Here is a 16436-nt window from a genome sequence, read left to right on the forward strand (position 1 = left end):
TATTTTTAAGTCCTGAGTTTTCCCCCCTTTCCTCTTAAATTGTTAAGACGCATATAAGTCTCCAAAAGGAATGAGCAGACGAATGGAAGGCTTCTGAATTGTGAACTTGGGTGCATCATTGTGTGCATGACGGTGGCGCCGTCCTGTTGCATATTAAGGAAACTTGGCTCAGACGTGCCAGAGCTTCTTGGTTGCATTCAGTTAGAACAGGAAGGGAGCCATGTGTAAAGGAAATGAAAACTAAATCTTAACAGCCGTGGTTTGAAAAGCAAAATTGAATGCTGTGGGAAAGCAATATGATGTGGGCCTTAATGTCTTTTAGCTTATTATGAAGAATGCAATGTGAATCCTAAGATGAGTTCCAGGGTTTTTTTTTAATACATAAAATAATAAATATTGTATTTAGTCATCTTAAGTTAAAAACACACACACACACACAGAAAAATTCTCTTATATAAAACTCTTAAAAAGCAAACATTTGATTTATGTTCATTTGAGAATAAATGAACGTTTGAAAGCTGTACAGTCCAATATGGTAGCCATTAGCCCATGTAGCTGTTGAGCACTTGGTATGTGGCTGTTGTGCTGTAAGTGTGAACTTTGTGGGTACTGGAGACAGTATAAAGAGAAGCAGAATGTCTCAGTAATTTCTTCTTATCAATTACAGTGTCAGAATGATACTTTGGACATGTTGGGTTAAATAAAACATTATTAAAATTATTTTCACAATTCTTAAGATGGAGTAAGTCAAGAAAAGCCTGCTCATTATTAGATTAAAAGGTAAGATCAGCATTTGTTATACATTTTAAAACCCTTACATAAATTCAGGAGTTAATTGAAAAACTCCAGAGGAAACATATGTAGCTTTTTACCCATCTCAGCATAGATCAAACATGCAACTGTTGCTATTTATTTTAGCTCTTATATTTTTGTTTATAGGAGATTCTAAATGCCAGCCTGTTATTTTTAATTAGTGTTTAAAAGCGGTTTCTATTCATAGGCATGAGGTTATGCTTTAATCAGGACTGAATACCACTGAAATGCCAGGCCCCAGTGACGGGCAGTGGGCAGACGAAGGCGGGAGGATCAAAGCAGGTGCTGGGCACCTGTCACTCCTCACCAGAAGCTGGGAGGTGGGAGACCCTGTTTTCCCCCATTCCTGTTGGCATAAACATAAGGCACATTGTGTCCTTAACTTACAGATCAACTTTGTTGTTATATGTAACTTCTTAAACCTTTGAGAAATATAACCAGTTTTATTTTGGCTGCTTGTTTTGTGTCTCAGACTGCACTGTGAAGTCCAAAGCCAGAACAGTCTCTTCAGGCTTGGCTCTTTGGTGTTGAGAGACTGGGGTCTGGGGGAGGCTTTGGTTGGTTTAAGTAACTGGCCTGGTCCATGCAGTTCACAGATCCTCACCCTGCCAGGCACTAGGGATATAGCGATGGCAAGGGTCATCCTCAGCAGGTTGGGATTCTTTGGAAAAACAGCTCATGAGTAAATGAACAGGATAGTTTCATATAAGAGCTTCAAAGGAGGTTACAGGTGAAAGTGAGCTGCAGTGTGTCTAGATAGACTTCAGGAAAGGCCACAAGAAAAGGTGACATTCAAGCCAGGACCTAAGGGCAAGAAGGAGTTGGCCATACAGAGCCAGGGGGCCCAGGAGTGATTTCCGTACAGAGCTGACAGCATGCCGTATGCTAGGAGAGGGGTCAGCAAACTTTCTGTAAAGGAGCAGATTTTAATATTCCAGGCCATACAGTTTCTGTCACAACTACTGAACTTTGCTGTTAACAGCTGCCTTAGTATATCAGCAAACAGAAGTGCCTGTGTTTCATAAAGTTGTTTATGGACCCTGAAACTTGAATTTCATATAATTACCACATCTCACGATAATTCTTTTTGTTAGGTGTTCCTTTTTAAAGCTATTCTGAAACATCCACAGCACTCTTAGCTGTGGGCTGGTTTGGCCTGCCCCATCCTGGGGCCAGTAGGATTGAGGTCGGGTGGATAGGGCCCGGATTAGGACCTTAGGGCCCTGAGGCCTAACATACCACTGCCTTGCCCCCTTCCCAGGCCCTCTGAGGCCCTGGCATCTAGTCAGTTACACTGACAGCGTGTCTCACTGTGAGGTTTCCTTGAAATGTCACTCAGAACCAGGAAAACAATAGGATATTGGCCAACCAGGGTGTTTTCTAGAAACTTCATTAGTTTAAATGTGATTTACTGTGACACTGATTAGCAGGAATTTTGTTGACTAACCATCTGCCTTTATTTTAAGTGACAGGACATTTCATGGGAGAAAGAATTATTTGCTGGAAAAATGAGGATTCTGACTTAATTCTTGGCGCTTCTCCTTGACCAAACATATAGTTCCTTTCGGTTATTATCAGGGCTTTTAAATACGTAATATATAGCGGTCATTCAAAACATGGCTGAAGATGCTGGACTGTGGCAGGGCTGTGTACGGAGCATCCCTACGGGAAATGGCTCCAAAGGTAATTTCCTGGCAAGGAACCACGTGAGTTATGGAGCTGACACTCTTTGTTCAGGGTGCTGCCACAGGTCCTGGGACCATGATGCTGAATTAGGTGTCTGTGCAGAAGACTTCAGCCCAGGACGGCCGGGGTGGGGTTGGGGGGTGTCTAGCACAGAAGCAGGGGGTGCTCGTGACAGTGGGGGTTTTCCTCACATTTCCAGGAGGCACATAAAGCGCACCCCCTCTCCCACCACTCCTCCTTGGACTAGCATTTCTCCTAAAAGCATAGATGTGAGGTTACTTTTTGAGAAGGTGAGCCTGCTCTTTCCATAGCTCATTTAATGCCCTAATTTCCCAGCGCTGTGAAACTCTCTCCGTGGTGGAGCAGCATGTTCTTGATGGACCAGACGTCTCGACTGTGTGAGAAGCCTGTGCTGCCGTGCACCAGTCCCTGCTCAGTAGTTGCTTTATCTTCTTGGCTGTCACGCCCACTTGTCCCTTCCCTCCCACCTTCTCTGTGTGGGTGGGCTGGTGCTATCTCACTGGGAGGTTTATTTTAATGATTATCCTTGCGTGGCTCAGTATTTGTATTAGTTGTGTTGCTTCTGTGTTCTGTGTGTTCACAGAATGTCCAGTTTGGTCAGGATTTCTGGGTGTGGCAGCCAGGTTGATGTTTGCCAGCTGTTTGCTTGTCAGCGGCACACGTTTCCACATTATGTGCCTCTTGTCCTCCGTGGGGTGCGTCACGTGGTGTGAGTACACAGGTCTGCCCTGCAGGGAGGGACACGTGTGTTCAGAATCTTAAAAGGAAACATGCATGAGGGCACATGTAATAAGCTGGGCACAGTGACATGTGTCATCTTAGGCCATCCTCTGCCTTGCCTTGACACTCTTGTTGCCGCCATCTGAAAAGTGGGGCATTGGTGGAGGAACGTTTGCATTCCTTAGCCTAGGAAGTAGTACTAGCTACAGGAGTAAGTCACTGTATTTTACCTCCTCAATCAAAGAAACCTCTAGCCATATGCTGGGCTGCTTTAAACTAGGTCAGAAAATGAACTGAAAGGGAAGCTTAGTTCATAGAAATGCATTGTCTATAGTTTCTCAGCATATTGGTTCAAACAAAGAACCCATAAAGGTTTTTATTTTTTATTTTTTTTAACAAAAATCAAGTTTTTGTGGTTTTAAATAATTGTATTTATTTTTGGCTGTGCTGGGTCTTCGCGGCTGCGGGGGCTTTCTCTGGTTGCGGCGTGCGGGGGCTGCTCTCCGGTTGCGGGGCGCGGGCTTCTCTCTGCGGTGGCTTCTCGCCATGGGGCATGGACTCCAGGGAGCACAGGCTTCAGTAGTCACAGCTCCCAGGCTCTGGAGCACAGGCTCAATAGTTTGTGGTGCACAGGCTTAGTTATGGTTCTGTGGGATCTTCTCAGGTCAGGGATCAAACCCATGTCTTCTGCATTGGCAGGTGGATTCTTTACCACTGAGTCACCAGGGAAGCCCCATAAAGGTTTTAATACACAACTCATTCTTGAAACAAAAGGTATTTTCTAAGATCCATTTTAAAATAATTTCCTGCCTGCTTTAGCAGGTCTCCTCAGCTGTAAAAATAGCCTTTTCATGTTAACAAGGTGAGGCTCCATGCACCTTGGCTCTGTGTGACCTTTGTCCCCAAGAGCCCCACAGCTGACCTTGAAGCAACTTTATTTCCATAGACCACAGTTCAACACTTCAATACTGGGGCACCCCTCGGGTGGATTTTCAGAAAACTCGGAAACAGCCACTCACTGTTTCATCTGGCTTGGATGGGAGTGGTGGGGTGTTAGAAAGTTCCCCCATGGTGCCATGCTCAGCTCTGATGTATCATTTAGTAGGCTGAGCCAGAAAATTAATTTTGAGGAGAGGTCATTATCAGCACCAGTCTTCCCCTCATTGTATTTGGGGAAGCACTGTTGGTTGAAAGGAAAAGGCCCCCTGGGTTAGGTTGGGGTGGGAAGGAGTGAGCACTGTTTCTCCATCTGCCCCTGGCCCCAACCTGTGTTCAGGGCTGCCGCTCTCCCAGATGCATCTTAGCAACAAGCTGGATGTGGTCAAAGGTCCCCAAATGGCTGGAGGCCACCTGCAGATCGCCCACCCTCCTGCGCCCCGTTTTCCTGATCTGCACAGCAGTACCTGCACTAGTCTGCTGGCTGTCAGCCTTTTTGACCACGACTAACTGGCAAAAAAGGGCTTCACAGAAATACTTCTATGTTTGCTATTATTTCCTGATTCATTTTCATTAAACATGTGCATTGTGATGCACAAATTGATTCTATGACCCACTAACTCCAATACTTTGGCCACCTGATGCGAAGAGCCAACTCTTTGGAAAAGACTCTGATGCTGGGAAAGCGAAAGAAGAGGGTGGTGGGGGATGAGATAGTTAGATCGCATCACTGATTCAGTGGACATGAGTTTGAGCAAACTCTGGGACAGCGTTTGCCTGGTGCAGGACAGGGTTGCCTGGTGTGCCGCAGTCGGTGGGTCACAAAGAATCGGACACAACCGAGCGACTGAACAGCAACAAATGAGTCGCCGCCCATAGTTAAGAAAATGAGAGACAAGACGATCTCAGTCTTCACCAGCTTTCCTGCCTCCTCCCTGCAGACTTGTGGCCAAGGTTCCTGAGCCTCTGTCTCCTCAGGATTACAATAGAGCCACAAATCCCTTCTTTGTGGGATTGTTAACAACATGAGAGGTTTTGAAGTCATGTAAGATTCACATTCTCTTGTGGAATGGTCAAGTTTTGTTGTTTAGCTCAAAAGTGAAGTCGCTCAGTCGTGTCCGACTCTTTGCGATCCCATGGACTGTAGTCTACCAGGCTTCTCTGTCCATGGCATTTTCCAGGCAAGAGTACTGGAATGGGTTGCCATTTCCTTCTCCAGGGGATCTCCCTGACCCAGGGATCAAATCCAGGTCTCCTGCGTTGCAGGCAGGCGCTTTACCCTCTGAGCCACCAGGGAAGCCCCTTGTTTAGCTCAAACCACCTATATATTGTCTCTCTAATCTGTCAGGACTGGACGTGAGAAAAAAAAGAAGTAGAATCTACCCCACTGTTAGCCCCTGAGCAGCTTCTGGTCACAGAATCCTTAACCTGGGGGCTTATTGGCTTTTTCTGTGGTGGAGTGCTTAATCACTCAGTCGTGTCTGACACTCTTTGCAACCCCATGGATTGTAGCCCACCAGGCTCCTCTGTCCATGGAGGAGGCAGGATTTCTCCAGGCAGGAATATAGGAGTGGGTTGCCATGCCCTCCTCCAGAGGATCTTCCCAACCCAGGGGTCGAACCCAGTTCTCTCACATTGCAGATGGATTTTTTACTGTCTCAGCCACCAGGGAAGCCTAAGAATACTGGAGTGGGTAGCCTATCCCTTCTCCAGGGGAACTTCCCAACCCAGGAATCAAACCGGGATCTCCTGCATTGCAGGTAGATTCTTTACCAGCTGAGCTATCTGGGAATGGTGGAGGGGGTTACTCTAAACCACAGTTTCTCAGCCTTAGCATTACAGATACTTTGGATTGGGTAATTCTCTGTTGGGGGATGTCCTGTGCATTATAAAATGTGTCACATCTCCAGCCCTTTTTCCTGACATGCCACTGGCAGTTCTCTTCCTTTCCTGTCCCACCCCTGTTTTGGAAATCAGAAATGTCTCCAGAAGTTGCCAGATACCACCTGGGGGATACAGTCATCCTGGTCAAAGAACCATTGCTCTAAAGCAGCTGACCACAGAAGGCACTTTTTTCATCTCATCATCAGCGAAGTGCCTGACGATTACAACACAGAGTGGAATAGCTTGAAGTTGGTTAACTATGTTTAGGGGCTGCCCTGAGCCAATTGTATTCTGTCAAGGCTCCAAAAAATGTAACCTTGGGGGAGGTGAAAGCAGAGATGTCTCACATGGAAGAAAAGGAAGGAATTGCAAACTAGCGTGGTAGCAAGTAAATCTGAAGAAGCAGGTTAGTGAGGGCACTAACCTGCTTGACGACTAGTGCCCAGAAAAAGCCAAGCCAGCATCTGTCTGTCTACATTTTGCTCTTGAAAAGGACACTTTCAAGGTGGATTGCAAACAGAAAAACATCCAACCTTGTAGCCTTTCCGCCACCTCTGCCTTTCCTCTGGGGAAAGAGCCCTGGAAAACCATGTAAACTGGCCACCTCCCTTTGCAGGGAGGGCGTGGATGTTAATACTTCATCAATAGGAGAACTCTTTGTTTATTTTAAAATACTACAGCCTTTCTTTGAAGTCTACAGGTGGAAGGTATGATTGAAGGCCTACAAAAGTCTTGACAGCTCTGACACCCATTTCTGAATTTCATTTGGACCAAAAGCATAGTTTCTATGAACTGAAAACATTCCATGATCAACAGATCTCTGGAGACACATACTAAAAGGGCAGAGAATAAATCCCAAAGTTTGATGCCTGAAACTGGGCACTCAAAGCCGGTGCACTGGGATGACCCTGAAGGATGGGTTGGTGAGGGAGGTGGGACGCAGGTTCAGGATGGGGGACACGTGTACACCCATGGCTGATTCAATGTATGCAAAAACCACCACGATATTGTAAAGTAATTAGCCTCCAATTAAAATAAATAAAAAATTTTTTAAAGGTTAGGTGGGTATCATGTGTTTAAAATCTAAGCCTGATGAGTAGCCATGACTCTGCCCATTCCCTTTATGTTAAAATCGCTTCTGGTCACAGTGACCGGCTTCTGCACAGTGTTTGGGGTCCGTTCCGAACCATGCAGCTCAGCACTCCCTTTCTCCCCTGGTTGTTTTTCCATTGTATTCTGACTCCAAAATAAAGAAAACATTGCTATTTTGTCCTCCTGACTGGAAGTTTAGAGGAAAAATTAGATGTAATCTCAGTGGGCTCTGTTGCCACTTCGGGGTGCTCGGCAGTTTGTAGTTAGTAAACTGCAGGTGTGGAGCTTGGTGTCTCCTTCCCCTCTGGTCCACCTCGATGTGGAATCTAAGGAGCACAAAAGCAGAACCCGGCCTTGCTGACGTCAGCCCTGTGATCGTGGCAGTGTGTGAGGGCAGCCTGCCGGGCTGGCGCCACGGCCCCTGTAGGACCACAGGGCTGTGCAAGGTCACCGAGGCCCCGAGTCTGGGAGTAGTGCCAGAGCGCTGGCCCCAGCCCCCTCGGTGGGTGCCTCTTCCTTCCCTCCTTCCTTTTTGGAGTCTGTGCTGGGGGCCTCCCCAGGTCACTGCCCAGCAGTGTCGGGAGGCAACCATCATGGAACAGAGCCCCAGGAGGCAGGATGTCAGAGCGAACATACAAAAAGGAGACCGTTGTGGAGAGTCCGAATGGTGTGGTGCAATCAGCCAAGTGGTTTTCCGGGGTCAGATACAGGGGGCAGGTGGAATGAGCTTCCGGAAAGGCAGGTTGACACCTGCCATAGCCAGCATCTGGCCGTTTGTCACAATTTCTTCCCAGGGACAAGGGGTCTGGCTCCTCAGCTCTTTGACACATCAGAGAGTCAAAGGCTGATGGATCTGAACTTTAAGATGTGAGCTAGAAGTATTGTGGCTTAATATTTTTTAAAATGCTAGAGCAGTGCTGGTGAGGGGCACAGCTGTCCTTTGGACACAGCATTGTAATTTGTGGGTTTGGAGAGCTGGGCAGGATATGGCTGATAAAAGGGACTGGGGCGATTTTCCTTAGTTACTTTAGACATAGCGAGATTTTTAAACCATGTGCCTTTTATAATGTGCCAATAAACAAAGCTCTTACGTAATTCTTTAGCTATATTTGTGTATTTTTTTCTTTGTTGTGTTTGGTTTAATGAGACATTTAATGTTTTAGAACATGTCTCAAAGTCAGGTAGGTATATCTATATATTTCTTCCTTGGAATTTTCCTTCTTACTCAATTCAGTGCCCCTAGAATTTTTCCATGGAAACCTTGTAACCAATCAGGTCTCAATTGCTATATACAGTGATGAAAGGGTTTTTGAAAACTGATCTAACATGACAAAGAACTTTGATTTTGTTTGTTTGTTTTGTTTAGATTAGTATTCCTCTCCTATTCCTGAGGCCAGAGCCTGCACTTTATTTACCTTGAGTTGTTAACTGCACTTTGTGGCTAATAAGATGTTGTTTCAAGAAAAAATGAGCCACTGCTGGCATAATCTGCCTAATTTTTCTTTCAGTTCAGTTCACTCAGTTGTGTCCGACTCTTTGTGACCCCATGGACTGCAGCATGCCAGGCCTCCCTGTCCATCACCAACTCCCAAAGCTTACTTAAACTCATGTCCATCGAGTCGGTGATGCCATCCAACCATCTCATCCTCTGTCGTCCCCTTCTCCTCCCACCTTCAATCTTTCCCAGCATCAGGGTCTTTTCCAATGAGTCAGTTCTTCATATCAGGTAGCCAGAGTATTGGAGTTTCAGCTTCAGCATCAGTCCTTCCAATGAACACCCAGGACTGATCTCCTTTAGAATGGACTGGTTGGATCTCCTTGCAGTCCAAGGGACTCTGAAGAGTCTTCTCCAACACCACAGTTCAAAAGCATCAATTCTTCAGCACTCAGCTTTCTTTATAGTCCAACTCTCACATCCATACATGACTGCTGGAAAAACCAGAGCTTTGATTAGATGGACCTCTGTTAAATAAACAATTATAATCAGTCATAACATTTAGAATTTATCTATACATAAAAGAGGAAAAGGATATTTAAGTTCCTGGTCATTTAATTCATTGCCATTGCTTCTTCCACTGTACCTAGCAATAGGTCCTGTTGTATAGATATTTGAAGGTTTAGGAGGCGTTATCTACTCTTATTGTCTGTGTATGTTACCCACCCCCCAGTCTGTCCAGATGATCAGAGGCAGAGATGCACACATTTTCTGGGTTATAAATAGCATTGCCCTGGTGCTCTTCTTTCCATAGCACTGCAAACCCAGCTCCTGTTCCTTTTGTCTTTAATGGTGTTAAGAGTAAAGTCAACGTGTGGGGTTTTAGTGGTGTTCCTGCCTGTGTTTAACGGTGTTCTTCATACCTGTGTCAGTAGTTTATATACTTTTGCATTAGATTGCTGTAGTGAAATCCACACTTCCAAAAAGCACACAGTTGTCTGAGCACTGCCGTTTCCTTTCATAGTTACAAACGGAGTTCTCATCCCATGCAGTGCGCCTTAAATGCCCTGGAACAGAGGGCTCACTGTTGCCATGGTGTCTTCCCAGATTGCTTTTTTTCCCTCTGGTGCCTTTCCCAAACACCTCCCTTTGCTCTGTAGTTCCATGGTACACCAAGATTTGAAAGCTGGATTTCTCTGGGCTTCAAGCTGTGGAACCTTCAGGCTGTAGATAGAATGCACTCTTCCTCAAGCTTGTGGGAGCCTCCTGAGTGTCGTCTCCTAGCCTGCCCTGCAGGGAGGTGGCGCCACATAGATCTGCAGGATTCCCTGGCAGTGTATGCCTCTTACAGGTGAATGTTTGTGCTGATAACTGATAGCAGAGAGAAAGCAATTGTGTTGAATTCACATTGTTTTTAAAAAGTGGAAGCACCTCCACGGATGTGGTATGAAGGTGTTTTTGGTTTGTCAGGGTATGAAGTTTTAAAAATCAGCTTTATGGGGTGGCACTGAGCATGACTTTTTAAGCTGCTTGGTCTGTGTGTTGCTGTGCAGCTTTGAACCATGTGGAATTGTGTTCCATTGACCAACTGATCGTGCCCGTCAGTGGGTAGAAGCAGATGCCCAGGCTGAGTGTATAGGAAGTCCACAGGCAGTGGGGAGAGCAGCCCAGAGCCAGGCCTGCCCCTGGGCTCCACTGTCAGACAGCAGGCAGTTGCCTCAGGTACCATTTCCTGAACCGACCTTCCCCAGCTTGACTCTTTGGTTGTTTTTAATAGCAAATATTTTGAGAAATAATTCACTTCTCATATGACTCACCATTTCAAAATATACATTTCAGTAGTTTTTAGTATATTCACAGAGCTGTACAGCCATCACTACAGAGAGTTGTAGAATGTCTGTCACCCCCCAAAGAAACCCTGTACCCTTTAGCTATCATTCCCGTCTCTCCTCCCACTCCAGTCATTGGCAGCCAGACTCGTCTCTGTGTCTACAGATTTGCTTACTGGGGACTTCCATGTAAATGGGATCACATAAACCTTTTGTACGGAGAAGGCAATGGCACCCCACTCCAGTACTCTTGCCTGGAAAATCCCATGGATGGAGGAGCCTGGTAGGCTGTAGTCCATGGGGTCACTAAGAGTCGGACAGGACTGAGCGACTTCCCTTTCACTTTTCCCTTTCATGCATTGGAGAAGGAAATGGCAGCCCACTCCAGTGCTCTTGCCTGGAAAATCCCAGGGACGGTGGAGCCTGGTGGGCTGCTGTCTCTAGGGTCGCACAGAGTCGGACACGACTGAAGGGACTTAGCAGCAGCAGCAGCAGCAAACCTTTTGTAAATGGCTTCTTTTCACTTCGCATACTATCTTCAGGAATCACTCGTGTTTTGCATGTATTGATACTTCATTTCTTTTTATCACCAAGTATTTTTGATGGTACGGGTAAGCCACGTCTGTTTAACCATTCATCAGTTGATAGACATTTGGGTTTTCGGGCTGTTACATGTAATGCTGCTATGAACATTTGGGTGCAGTGTTGTGTGTAGATATAAGCTGTCATTTCTTTTGGGTCTTATACCTAAGAAGTGGAATTGCTGGTTTATAAGTCCATTTCTCTAGCTTCCATTAGGAAGGTATTAGAAGAAATAGCCATTAATAAGAAGTGGGCAGGGGAGAGTTGAATTTTTTCATGGAACACGTGGTAGGGCTAGAAACCCAGTGAGCTTAGGCTGTCCCGCTCAACAGCTAGTGTCTTTGCCTCCATTGCCTCTCCGTCTGAGAGGCCCCTTCTCGGGGTCTCCTGTCTGTACCCCTGGGCCGCTCCCACTGCCCTCATTACACCCTGTTAGGTCCTGTCGTGACATTTGTCACTAACATGAGTTCACTGAACTTTTCTTGGACTTTATACTGAAATGTAAGCTCCAAGAGGGCAGGAGCTTGTCTGTTTCACTCACCGAATCATCCTTAATACCCAAAACTTAGCTTTTGGAGAATGACGTTTCCTGGATCTCCAAGTGTTCTGGAACAGAGTGACTAGTATATGACATGATAAGGTGATTGGATAACTAAGGTTATAGGGAAACCCCTTCGAGAGAGAGCAAACCTTTTTGGTTGACTTGATGTGGCCCTCCGGAGTCGGTCACGTCTGCCCCTGAGGAAACAGAGAGGAGGCGCAGGTGTCCCTTCAGAGCTTCTCAGAGGAAGAAGTAACCCATGGTCACTGTTCTGGCAACAGTAAAAGTCTTATTTCTTTTTCTTTCTTTCTTTTTTTTTTTTTTAGCAAAGGCTATTTGTCAGATATTAATGAAGAAAGGAGGTGCAGTGTGTAATTTCCCAATTATCAAATTCCACATTGGAATGTTGCCATTTAGTGTGCTGTTTTGATAGGGAGGAAGCTCAGTGAGGGAAGGCTCACTGAGCTTTCCTGATAGCTCAGTTAGTAAAGAATCCGCCTGGTTTGATTCCTGGGTTGGGACGATCCACTGGAGAAGGGATAGGCTACCCACTCCAGTATTCTTAGGCTTCCCTTGTGGCTCAGTTGGTAAAGAATCCGCCTGCAATGTGGGAGACCTGGGTTCAATCCCTGGTTTGGGAAGATCCCCTGGAGAAGGGAAAGGCTACCCACTCCAGTATTCTGGCCTGGAAAATTCCATGGACTGTATAGTCCATGGGGTTGAAAGAGTCAGACACGACTGAAAGACTTTCACTTTGGCTTTGATAAGGGAGGGAAGGCTCACTGACCATACTTCAGGGCGGACTCATCATGGGCTCCTGAAGTCTACGTTTTAGAGCCAGCTTTCTTGAATAGTGTTGATGACATTAAATGAAACAGTATATACACAGGAGAAGGAAGAAAGGCTGGAACTTGCCTGAGAGACCTTGTAAACCTTGGTGTTTGTCATGACCTTTGACCCTCACTGTCACACTCCATTGCATGTCAAGTGTGATGAGCCCCATAGCAGGTTTGGATGATTCCTGTTTTGCGCGTTGCCATAGCTCTGGTCATAACTGGTAAAATCTGATATTGCTGGCTGTAACCAGTTACCATAGAGCTGAGAGCTTTAGGGACTGACTCAGGCAAGGTTAGGAAAAAGAGCTGAGAGCCTGTTGTCTGAACTCAGGGCAACGAGATTTACCAGGCTGGCTTTGTGGCAGCACACAGAGCTGCACTCCCTTTAGTTAAAACAGTGTTAAGATCATAGCCCTTTGAAAGTAAGGATCTGTAAGTGAGAGGAGAAGGGAAGTGTTGGGAATCTTGGTGTGACAGGCATACCCCTGACTGCCACATGAGAAAGAGACATCCCAGACCATCGCAGATGCGCCGGAACGGAATGCTGGAAAGGCTGTCTGTCCCAGAGCCGTTCTGGAAAGGTCTCCCCGCGCCCCCCGGCTGCCAGTCATGCTTCCCTCAGCAGCAGTCAACCCACTTTAAAGCAACGATAAATCTAATTTAAGGACACAAATTGAAAAAGTAGATTTGTTTATTGCAGTGTTAGACTTATTAACTCACAAAAGCCATGAGCCTTGGTCTTTCTGTTTACAGATATAAAATGGAACTCAAAATGAGGTTTAATGTGCTGCCCAGATCATGTTCCCTGGACAGATTTTTTTTCCCCCCTTCAACAGTAAATTTTAGAATCAAAAGGACTGAAAAAGAGGAATGTTTCCTGTCATAAATAGGTTGGGTGGCTTCTTCAAAGCATTTTACAGCTTCCAACCGTGCATTATAATTTCAAAGTAGCTGAAAAGCAGTCTGAGTTTTTAGAATGGTACATTCATTCAGAAACATTTATTAAGCAGATACTTATGTGCCAGGCATTGAGACAGGGCCTGGAGATGGCCCGGGAGCACTCGGGCCCCAGCTGTCACCAAGCTTGTATTTTATTGTTGGTAAAGACAAACTACTGAGTAAGGAAACAGCAGTTTCAAAGAGCTGGAGAAGCTGTGAGACCCGGCTCTGGGAGAGTGACACACGCCTGGGGAAGTAGGCGGGGTTTATGAGTTCTGGGCCCAAGAGGTGAGTTAAGGGGCGTGGCCATGCCAGTTTCAGGTCGTTGGCCAACCTCCCGAGTGCTGAGTGAGGTGGCCCAGCCCTGTGCCATAGTGTCACCGCAGGCCTCCTTGTTCTGGACCTGTGTCGACTTGTAGACACTTGTAGCTTCTTGATCAAAAGCTATTAACACACTGTGGGACTTTCTAGAACACACTAGAAATAGACTTCTGGCTTGGGACTTTGTAGAAGACACTAGAAGTGGACTTCTGGCATTGTCAGATGATTGAAAGACTAATGGAGCTGTAGTATATCAATAGGAGGAGCATCCTACAGTTGTCATTACATCAAAGTATATGGACCACACTAGTGAATCTGGCAGTGACACCTGGAAAATAAGGAAAAACATAAAATAATAAAACTATCTTGTTTATATGTGCTAAGTTACTGGTTTATAACTTTTAATATTCAAGAATAAAGCAAGGGAAGCAGCCAGGTATAGGAGCCACAGATGCTTTTTCAAGCGTGGCTGTGAGATGCGCCAAAACAAACCGTAGCCCCGAGCTTGTGGTGACAGAAGATAGGCCGATTTTCTGCTTCTGACTTTGGCCGTGCAGTCAGTGGCGCCGTGGCTACCGGAACCAAGTTGAGGGGTGTTGGCCAAGCTGTTGGAACTGAACTGTTTTGTCTCACCCCTTCAGCATGTCTGCTCAGCCTCTGATTCCTTTTGCTCTTCAGTCACAGTAACTCTTCTGTGTGAGACACAGGTTTTCAGACTCCATTCCAAGGAACCCAGCCTCCCACCCCCAGCCAAAGGAGTTGAGTGTTTAAGATGTTTCCTACCTCGCTGATTTAAACCACTTGAAGAACTCACTTTTATTTTTCCTCCTTGATCTGTCTACATGTATATATATACTGGAGTTCCAAATTACGTTATTATAAGAATTACGTTTAAGGAATGTCTGAAAACTACTTTGGGAAATTAGTCCATTAGATAGTAAGTGGCCTGTAGGGGAGCGTTCTCATAAGAGTTTTTATTTCTTTGAAATGGCTTGTTAAAATTGAAGACAAAAAAAAAAAAAAAAACCAAGATAAAAGGTATAAAAGAGCATTGAGAATTGTAAAGTGTTAATGAACACAGGGTCTAGGGTAGTAGTGGATTGCAGACAGAAGCATCTGGTCAGTGTGGGAGACTGGGAGTGAGCTGGTTCAGGGGATTATTCTTCCTGAAATTGGCATTTCCTCAGTGTCCAATCCCCCACCCACCCACGCCTGGCACCTTGCATTCACACTTGGCTGTATGCTGAGAGGTGCTCTGTTTCCCAGGGAAGCCGGAGCAGGTTTCTTGTGCAGAGTTCAGCCCACAGAGGAAAGAAAAGCCCCACAGTCAAGAACAGCCTAGATTTCCTGGCAGGACAGGCTGACACTGGCCGGAGCCGGCTCACAGAGGCCTCCTGGCTCTGTGTTCTGCGGCGTCATGCTGGTGGATTGCGGGCAGGGGGCGTTAACATTCACCAGCATGGGCTTCCTTTGCAGATCAGGGGTCAGCAGCCTTGAGCCTGCAGGTCCAGCCCACTGCTTGTTTTTGAAAATAAAAGTTTATCTGAAGATAGCGATGCCCTCTCATTTACATATTGTCTATGGCTACTCCTGTGATACAGGGCAAATGGATTGAGAGAAAAGCCATAGACGCTTACTGTGACCCTTGACAGAAAAAATTGGCAACCCCTGTTCTCCAGTTTAATAGTAGTTAGTTCTGGATGCATTAACATTTTCAGATTGAAAAGCGTTTGGGGAGAGGCAGGCAGGTAGGGAGTTAATCTCTCAGTAGTTTTTCTTTCCTTTTCCAGGAGGGAGCCCCAGCATGTCCTAATCAAGGCCGTGGTTATATCACAGAGGTGCCCACTGGGTCATGGGACTTGTCCCTGAATCTGAGCCACGGTTTGACCATACAAGGCAGGTGCCGGAAATCAGAGGAGCCAGCCAGAAGTCGTTCGGCTTGCCTCTTGGGTAGTGATAATGTCCTTGAAATGGTAGAAATGCCATGCAACTCAGGCTGGTGCTGGGGCCAGGCTGTCTTTGCACACAGTTTGCAAAGTCCCCAGGCGTCTGGCCCCTGGGTGTACTTGCCAGGGGGTGGCCTGAGAAGTGCCTGCTGCCCCAGGCTTGAGGACCCTCCCTGCAGGCTTCCTCCCCTTGGCCGCTCCAGCTGGTGTCTCACTGTCCGGAGTCCAGGCTCGTCTTCCTGGGCTGCTGCGTGGTCCCACCCTGCCTCCCCACCTCACCCCCGCGCCCCATCCCAGTCCTTCCCTCCTCACTGCCCACCTGACAGGCACCTTGCTCTTCCGGTTTTTAGCACTTAACAAACTTTTCCTTGGAGTTGATAGTCTCACATTTTTATGAATTCAATAAACAGAACTTTTGAAGTAAAAACGAAAGCCAGAAACATGCTGCTCCTACTAAGAGACAAGCAATGACTGTGAGAGTCGCTGTCCTGATGCTTGCTGCAGCGACCAGGGTGGGCTCCCACAGCAGCCCACGAGCAGAGGCTGTTCTCTCCCCCACCCTGGGAGACAGCTCTGTGGATCAGGCCCCGGGCTCATGAAATCACTTCAGCAGGTCACCAACCAGAGAAAAGAACACCAGAACTATCAGGAGTTGCTGTAGTGAGGGAAACTGATAAAGGGAAACGTTTGCTTCTGTGTGTGTGTACATGTGTACGTATCCTGTGCAGACAGTGGTTTGGCTCTCTGGCCCACATGTCTGCTCACGCCTCTCAGGCGGCTCGGGCCTGTTAGCACAGATATGCTTCATTGTGTTATGGGACCGGCAGCACGGCCCTGGGTGGTGGGCACACCGCC

The 16436-nt window shown here is 46.5% G+C and overlaps 1 protein-coding gene across 8 annotated transcripts in view; it reads left to right on the plus strand.

The window, feature by feature from the left end:
* AOPEP (aminopeptidase O (putative)) overlaps nucleotides 1-16436 on the plus strand; it is a 422219-nt gene that overhangs the window by 395992 nt on the left and 9791 nt on the right.

This window comes from Bos taurus, chromosome 8 (genome assembly GCF_002263795.3).
Source record: "Bos taurus isolate L1 Dominette 01449 registration number 42190680 breed Hereford chromosome 8, ARS-UCD2.0, whole genome shotgun sequence".
Lineage (NCBI taxonomy): Eukaryota > Metazoa > Chordata > Mammalia > Artiodactyla > Bovidae > Bos > Bos taurus.